Raw genomic sequence first — 9,434 nt, 5'->3', positions numbered from 1 at the left:
AGGAAAGGCGAATGTAGTAGTCGACACCCTCAACCGTAGATCTATGGGTAGCCTGTCATATTTACAGCCATAGAAGTGTGGGATAGCCCATGAGATTCATTAGCTAGCTAGTCTTGGAGTTCGATTACTGGACTCAGGTGATACCAGAGTTACTATTCAGGACACGGCAACATCCTCTTTAGTAACTGAAGGGAAGGAACGCCAGTATGAGGATCTTGTGCTAGCTCATTACAGAGATACATCCCCTCAAAAGGAGAATACACCATTTGAGATTATCGGAGATGGAGTCCTCAGATATCAAGGCCGATTATGTGTTCCTAATGTGGCAGGGTTGCGCCAGCAGGTTATGGGAGAAGCTCACTATTCTCGTTATTCTATTCATCAAGAAGCGACTAAGATGTATCATGATATCAAGGGAATATACTAGTGGGACAGAATGAAGAAGGATACAACAGAGTTTGTTTCTCAGTGCCCTAATTGTCAGCAGGTTATTATTGAGCATCAGAAACTCGGTGGATTATTATAGGCTATAGAGATTCCGACTTGGAAATGGGAAGTGATTAATATGGATTTCATCATAGGCTTACCTCGTACCCAACGTAAGTTCGATTCTATATGGGTTATTGTCGATATACTTATAAAATCAGCCCATTTTCTGTCTATCATGACTACTTATTCAGTAGAGGATTATGCAAGGCTTTACATTAGGGAGATAGTACGACTTCATGGTGTCCCTATATCTATTATCTCAGATAGAGGTGCTCAGTTTACAGCTAATTTCTGGAGGTCCTTCAAAAAAGGATTGGGGACTCAGATAAGTTTTAGTATAACATTTCATCCCCAGACACATGGTCAGGCTGAACGTACTATTCAAACACTGGAGGATATGCTACGAGCTTGTGTGATGGACTTCAGGGGTAGCTGAGATGATCATCTTCCACTTATTGAGTTCGCATAAAATAATAGCTATCATTCAAGCATCCAGATAGCTACATATGAAGCACTTTATGGACGTAAGTGTAGGTCACCTATCAGATGGTTTGAGGTTGGGAAAACTAAGTTAGTATGACCAGAGTTGGTAGCTCAGAGTCGTCAGAAGTCCTATGCATATAATCGACGACGAGACTTGGAGTTTCAGGTAGATGACTGGGTATTCCTAAATGTATCATCGATGATAGGCGTTATGAGATTCGGTAAGAACGGAAATCTTAGCTCTCGGTACATTGGACCTTATAAGATTATACGCAAAGTAGGCCAAGTAGCATATGAATTAGACTTGCCTTCCAAATTGGAGTTTGTACATCCAGTATTTCATATGTCTATGCTCTGTAGGTGTATTGGAGATCCCTCTAAAGTCTTTCCACTTGACGATGTTCAGGTTACAGAGCAGCTATCATATGAGTAAGCTCCCATTTCTATACTAGATAAACAAGTTCAGAGATTAAGAACTAAGGATGTAGCTTCGGTTAAAGTACTTTGGATTAACAATAATGTGGAGGAGATGACTCGGGCAGTTGAAGAAGAAATGAAGACTACGTATCCTCACTTGTTTCCACTTCCGTAGGAGGATCATACTGAGACATCACAACCTTTAGGTTGGTAGTAGTACCGTTACATAGGAGACTCTGCCAAAATTTCTATAGATTTCTGGGAGTTTAACATTTGATGACGAATGTTTCTAAGAGGGGAAGATTGTTACACCATGTGCTTCCCATGGTGACATAATGAATATGAGACTTTTTAATTATGATTTAAATAATTTTAAAGTCATAATATAGTTATATATGATGTTTGGATGGAAAATATTAAGTTTGAGAAAAATCGGATTAAAGTTACGGAAAAACCGACTAAGGATTTGCCTTGTAACAGAGCTTTTTGAGAAATACATTTCGTGTACTATATGAGGTCTTTTTAGGAACATATTATATATCAAATTGAAGGTCTTGGAATTTAGTTTCCAGCTATCTTAACCGTTAGTTCATACGACACCCGGATAAAAAGTTATAAGCGTTGGAAGAAGGGCCAATCATAGGGTGCCAAGTAGCACCTTTTTGGCTTTTAAAAATATAGGATATTTACATCCCATCTCGTCTCTTTCTCCATGTTTCCAGAGAACACACCCAAACAACACCCTTAACTTTACTCTTAAGCTCTCTTCAAGATCTTCAAACAAGATTATCATCCCGGGCACGGAATCAAGAAGCGATAACACTAAAACGATCCCTACGACGTAAGTATCGCTATATCGCCTCTCTTTTTCTTTGTAGTTTGAATTTTTGAAAGGTACTTAATAGTTAATAAAATGTGTAATTTCTGTATTTAAGTGTTTAAATATCAAGGAATGTTGATAAATTCATTTCCTAATAGTTAGAACTCACGGGACAGTGATCGAAAGTCGTGAGTTCGAGTTATTTGACTTATAGTGGACTGTTTTGTGGGTTGTTTCGTGTTGCCTTTGGACTATATATTTTTCTACTGTTTAATGGAGTTTTGGAGGATAAATGGTATGGATAAACACCACATAATGACGGAATGGTGGGTTGGTCGTTCATCGTTACATTATTTTAAGTTGTTTGATACTACTTTGGTTGTCGTTTTATGTATGAAGTGATTAGGGTGTGTGGGTTGTTTTGTGGTATATTGTGATGGAGATAAGGTTGGAAAATGATGATTACATATTTTTATTTTTATTTTCTTGTTGTTGTTGGTATATGGTATTGGAGGAGGGCCTAGTTACAAGAGAGATCCTGCCCAAATTTACGTAAACGAGCTACTAGTTTAAGTTGCGGACTAAGCATTTACTCAGCACTGATTTTGAATCAACTTATGATGTGGTAGATTGAATTGAGTTGTTTGAATAATTTCTTGGAAGGTATTAAGGACTCAACGAAGTTAAGGTATTTTAAGGCTATCCCTTCTTTCTTTTTGGCATGATCCAAATGATACAAACGAAATGAGCAAAATACGCAACTTTCATAAATGACTCTATTCATAGAAATACTAGGGGTGTCTATATTCTTGATTCCCCATGTGAATTATTATTATATCCTTTGTTCATGGGTCTCATAAAAATACGTATTTGATAAAGTTTGTCCGAAAGGCATATTGATTTTATGATATTCGAGAAATCTTATTAACGTATTTCTTATGCATTTCATGCATTTATACATGTACATTGACCCGTGACCAGAAGGCGTTATATACGCGTATATTATATGTATATGGGATATGGGAAAAAGGTTATGGCGTTATATACGCACCACCACCTGATCAGCTGGTATACGTTGATGATTTTGCCCACAGTGTCTGAGATGATATGAGGGGATGCCCTAAGAGGCTTGATGATGTTATGTACGTATATACCTATGCATGGTATGACATTTATAAGCACATGCATGACATTATAAATTTTCATGATTCACATAGTTATTCAGAATTACAGGTTGAGTTCTTTACTCCATGTTTCTTTCATGTCTTTTATATACTACTACCATGCCTTACATACTCGGTACTTTATTTGTACTGATGTCCCTTTTGCCTGGGGACACTACATTTCATGCCCGCAAGTCCCGATAGACAGGTTGAGAGTTCTCCTAGTAGACTATCAGCTCAGCAGGAGGTGTTTGTGCACTCCACTTGCACCGGAGTTGCCTATTTGGTCAGTATGATTTGAATATGTATTGTTTGGCATGGCGGGGCTCTGTCCCGACCATTATTATATTTATGTACTCTTAGAGGATTGTAGACAGATGTCATGTATACTTATACTGGTATGGCCTTATAGGCCAGTACGTCATATGTATAAGTCAGTATATCAAGTTGGGTAACCCTATATTGAGTGTTTCCTCATATTTTATTCTACTTATCTCACGACAGCCTCTCCGACTCATTTACCTATGATAGTATGATACGAAAGATATGTTATATTGGTACTCGGTTGAGTAAGGTACCGGGCGCCCGTCACGGCCCATCGGTTTGGGTCATGACGCTAACTACATTACCTCTGGGCGATTTTAGTACGATGCCTAGTCTGGACCCCTTTGCGTTCGAGGAACCATCCATAAAGAGGGTCCAAACTCCCAAGGAGGTACCCGATTTTATCAGTAATTCTTTTTCAATCTCGAGTATGAAGGCCGGCGTAAAGTCAGCCACGAAGTCCGCCAAGATTTGGGATTTGATAGTGGTTCGGGGTCGATATTCGATGTTGCACCCACTGATTTCTATGGCCCATTTGGCCAATTGACCCGAAAGCTCAGGTTTGCACAAAATGTTTCAAAGAGGATAAGTTGTTACAACATGTATTGGATGAGATTATAAATATGGTTTTAATTTCCTAGAGGTGCTTATTAAAGCAAGCGCTAATTTTTCTAAGTGTGGATATCTAGTTTCGGTCTCGCCTAAGGTCCGACTGACATAATAAATAGGGAATTGTGTACCTCTTTCTTCTCAAACCAGGACTCCACTTACCGCTATCTCTGAGACAGCTAAGTACAAGTAAAGTTGTTCATCCACTTTCGTGGTATGAAGCAGAGGCGAACTCGATAAATATCGCTTTAGTTCTTCCAAAGCCTGTTGGCATTTCGGAGTCCATGCAAAGTTGCTTTTCTTCTTAAGCAGTAAGAAAAATCGGTATCTCCTATCTGAGGATCTCGTAATGAATCGTCCCATGGTGGCTATCCTCCCTGTTAACCTTTGCACGGACTTCATATTATCTACTACCGTGATGTCCTCGATAGCTTTGATTTTATCTGGGTTGATCTCGATTTCTCGATTGGACACCATGAAACCAAGAAACTTGCTCGAGCCAACCCCGAATGCACATTTTTTGGGGTTGAGCTTCATATTGTACTTCTTTAGTATGTTGAAAGTTTCCTGCAAATGCTTTAAATAGTCCTCTGTTTGCAGGAACTTAACTAACATGTCATCAATATAAACTTCCATTGATTTTCCTATTTGTTTTTAGAACATTCGATTTACTAGGCGTTGATAAGTTGCACCAGCATTTTTTAGACCGAATGGCAATACGTTATAACAGTAGGTACCGTACTTAGTGATAAACGAGGTCTTTTCCTGATCCTTCGGATTCATCTGTATCTGGCTGTACCTAGAGTAGGCATCGAGAAAATTGAGAGTCTCGTGGCCGGCCATGGCATCGATCATATGATTGATACTAGGCAACAGAAAGGAATCCTTAGGGCATGCTTTGTTTAGGTCTTTATAATCTATACGCATTCTAAGTTTGTTTCCTTTCTTAGGGACTACCACCACATTTGCTAGCCATTCGGGGTATTTTACTTCTCGAATAGATCCTATTTTAAGATGTTTGGTTACCTCGTCCTTGATGTTGGCATGTTTGACCTTGGACTGGGGTCTTCTTCTTTGCTTTACCGGATGGAATCTTGGATCCAAGCTCAGTCTATGAGTGACTATTTCTGATGGGATCCTTGTTATGTCAAGATGGGACCAAGCGAAACAGTTTATATTAGCGATAAGAAATTGAACAAGCTTTTTCCTGAGCTCGGGATCTGACCCTGTGCCCAGTTATACCTTTCGCTCGGGCAAATATTTGATTAGCGTGATTTGCTCTAGTTTTTCGACAGTTGACTGGGTGGCATCAGAATCATCACGGACCACAAAAGATCAAGGGACCCCATAGTCATCGTTTTCGTCAGTCTTTCGATTCTCTATATGGGTCGAGGCTGACGTTTGTGATTGCTATTTGGTATTATGTTCCTCCTTCGAATCGGATCCCTTTATCGATGATAGTGAGCATATAAGAATCACTTCATCGACGACAAACATTTCTTTTGCGGCTGGTTGCTCCCCATAGACCATTTAAATTCCCTCCGATGTTGGGAATTTCAGAACCTAGTAAAGGGTCGAGGTCACTGCTCTCATGTTGTGGATCCATGGCCTCCCAAACGGGGCGTTATATCTCATATCGCCCTCGATTATGTGGAACTTCATTTCTTGGATGATCCCGGTTACGTTTACTGGAAAGATTATCTCACCCTTAGTAGTTTCACATACCATATTAAACTCGTTTTGTACCAGGGTAGCGGGTACGACCTGGTCCTGTAGACCGAGTTGCTCTACAACCCTTGATCGAATGATGTTGGCCGAACTACCTAGATCAATTAACACACGCTTAACTTGAGTTTTATTCATAAGTATAGATATTACCAGTGCATCATTATGGGGTTGCATGATTCCTTCCACGTATTCGTCACTGAAGGACAAGGTTCCTTTAGGTGTGTAATCCTAAGTCCGAGGTCATTTTCTCTTACAATAAACATCTTAGTGCGTTTAAGCACTGGTCCCTAGGGGACATAGATCCCTCTGATAATCATGTGGATGATGTGTTATGGCTCTTCTTGTTCATTTTATCTATTGTAATCTCTGTTTTTGAAACGGTTTTTGGCCCGGTCACTTAAAAATTCTCGAAGGTGTCCCTCATTGAATAAACGGGCTACCTCCTCTCTCAACTGCCTGCAGTCTTCGGTTCTGTGGACATGGGTGCCATGATATTTGCACATTTTATTGGGATTTCTTTGGGTTAGATCGGATTGCAGAGGTCGAGGCCACTTAGTATCTTGGATGCGTCCGATAGCCAACATGATGGCGGATGCATCGATGTTGAAATTATATTCTGATAACAGTGGTGCTTCCTTAGGTCTAATATATCTGTCGAACCCATTCTTGTTCATCATCCCCCGAGACCTTTGGCCTTGATCACTTCTCCTTTAGCCTCATACGGAGTTGCGTATAGGTTCGTTTCCCCTACGATCTCTATTATACGGCCGATATCGGTCCTTGTTCGACCTTGGTTCTCGGCCGATAACGGACCCAGAACCCAACTGGTCGTCTTCAACTCTGATCTTTGATTGATACCAATTGTGTACATCGGCCCAGGTAACAGCTGGGTACTCGATCAGGTTCTTCTTCAACCTTCGTAAAGCCATCGAGCTTCGTTCATTTAGACCTTCAGTGAAAGCTTGAACAGCCCAATCATATGTGACTGTTAGTAGATCTATTCGTTCCATTTGGAAACGAGATACGAATTCTCTTAGCATCTCGTTATCTTTTTGTCTTACCTTAAAAAGGTCTGACTTCCTGGTCTTAACCTTTATGGCTCCAGCATGTGCTTTTACGAAAGAATCTGTAAGCATAGGAAAAGAATCGATAGAGTTAGGCGGTAAATTATGATACCATATCATTGCTCCCTTTGACAGGGTTTCACTGAATTTTTTCAATAATACAAATTTGATCTCGTCGTCTTCTAGATCGTTCCCTTTAATGGCACATGTGTAAGAGGTGATGTGTTTGTTGGGGTCGGTCGTTCCATTATATTTAGGAATTTCGGGCATGCGGAACTTCTCGGGGATCGGTTTCGGAGCTGCGCTCGGGGGGAAGGGCTTTTGTACGAATGTTTTGGAATCCAAGCCTTTTAATATTAGTGGTCCCCCCGGGATCTGATCAACCCTGGAGTTATACGTTTCTATTTTTTTTGTCATTTGCTTAAATCATCCTTTCTCCTGACTCTATTCGTTTTGTCAGCTCCTTGAGCATCTTAATAATTACGGGATTAGTCCCCGATTCTTCCTCATTTGACCTTACTACAGTTGGCCCCATTCTGTAGGTGACTTCTCGGGGTGGACTGGTCTCGGGCTTGCTCGGCGCCTGGGTTTGGCTCTACAACTGAGCTATCGCTACCTGTTGAGCTTGCAACATTTCGAAAATCATACGCAAGCTGATTCCGTTTTCCTCAACATTTTGGGTATTTCGAGCTGCAAATCGAGTTCCACCATGAATGCTATTTTCAGGGTCGGAACATTGGTTAGCCTCAATGGCCACATGTGAATTAACATTTATTGGCTCTTCGACCCGAGCTCCAACGAGATCGACGAGTGGCCTTTCATCCTCGGGTCAAGTTGTTGTTCTCATCTTGAAGGCCAGTTTCGTTGTCGATAGGTAGGGCCATTAATTGAGAATTCGTCGTTTTTAGCCTGAAATCAAAGACACTTCCAATAGCAAGTGTAAAATAGTGTGTTTCACAGAGATTCGTACCAAATAACCACTATTATCCTTAGCCCCATGGTGGGCGCCAATCTGTTTACCCGAAAAACGGACATAGTTAAATTTATGCGTAGTCCTAAATAGGGGTGTTAAAACTGAAAACCAAACCGCAAAAATGGTTTAATGGCTTATTGGTATCGGGTTAACGGTTTAACGGATGGGGAACGGATTGAAATATTTTTATTAACGGCTTATCGGTTTGGGGACGGATTATTCAATTTTCTTAACGGATAATCCGTTAACCCGTTAAGAATATATATGTAATATGTATATGAAATAAGTACTTTCTTATCGTGGGCCGTGGCATTATACAAGCAAAAGTGTTAAAACTTAAAAGTGTTTCTTTACAGCTGTTCACTTGTCCAGTACCCTTCTTTATCAATACTGCAAAAGTTTTAAAACTTAAAAGTGTTTCTTTACAGTTGTCCACTTATCCAATACCCTTCTTTATCAATACTCTATTAGGCATTCAGATTTGAGACATTAGAAAAAGAAACCCTAACATCTAAAAGTGCTAATTTCAGTATTACACCCAGGCCCCAGCAGCCAGAGTAGCATACTCACTGTCTCCCTCTCGCTAACTCGACTCTCTATCTCGTCTCTCCCTCTCGCCAACTCGCCAACTCGTCGTCTCGCCTCTCCCTGTCGCCATAACTAGAGCCCAGAGCAGCAGATGGTAAGTTTTTTTTCTTGTTGAAATTCCAACTGTTGCCTTCTCTGCCTTGTGCTGTTTTGAGATCGATTTTGACAGTTTCTGTTTAAATATCTGTTAAGGAAATAGTTATTTTCATTCCTTTTCTTTTCTTGTTGTAGTGACTCATAGCATGGCTGAAAATATACAAAGTGATAAGATGATGGGTGAAAGTGGGGCTTCTAATTCAAATGCAATAAGCCAATCTGAAACAACGGAGTCAAATATAACCAAAAAAAAGAAAAAAAAGGTCTATTGTGTGGGATCATTTTACAGAAATTATTACTTCTGAAGGGAGTACAAAAGCAAAATGTGACTATTGCTTTATTGAGTATTGTTTTAAGACCAAAGACGGTATGTCGACACTTCTTTCTCATATGTTTAAATGTCCTAAACGCCCTGCTATTGTTGATAAAAAACAATCAAATTTAGGTTTTCAATCTGTTCCGGGAGGTAGTCAGGGTGACATAGCTGTTGTTACTTGGAAATTTGATCAAGAAGAGTGTAGGAAGGCGTTATGTCGTATGGTAATAGTTGATGAGCTTCCTTTCAGCTTTGTTGAGAAAGAAGGTTTTAGAGACTTTATGAAAGTTGCGCAACCTTCTTTTCGGATCCCTTCCCGTAGTACTGTAACTAGGGATTGTTTTGATCTTTTTAATGAAGAAAA

Source organism: Nicotiana tomentosiformis, chromosome 11 (genome assembly GCF_000390325.3).
Source record: "Nicotiana tomentosiformis chromosome 11, ASM39032v3, whole genome shotgun sequence".
Classification (NCBI taxonomy): Eukaryota; Viridiplantae; Streptophyta; class Magnoliopsida; order Solanales; family Solanaceae; genus Nicotiana; species Nicotiana tomentosiformis.
The sequence above is the reverse complement of the archived record's forward strand: the minus strand, read 5'-3'. Positions refer to the sequence as shown.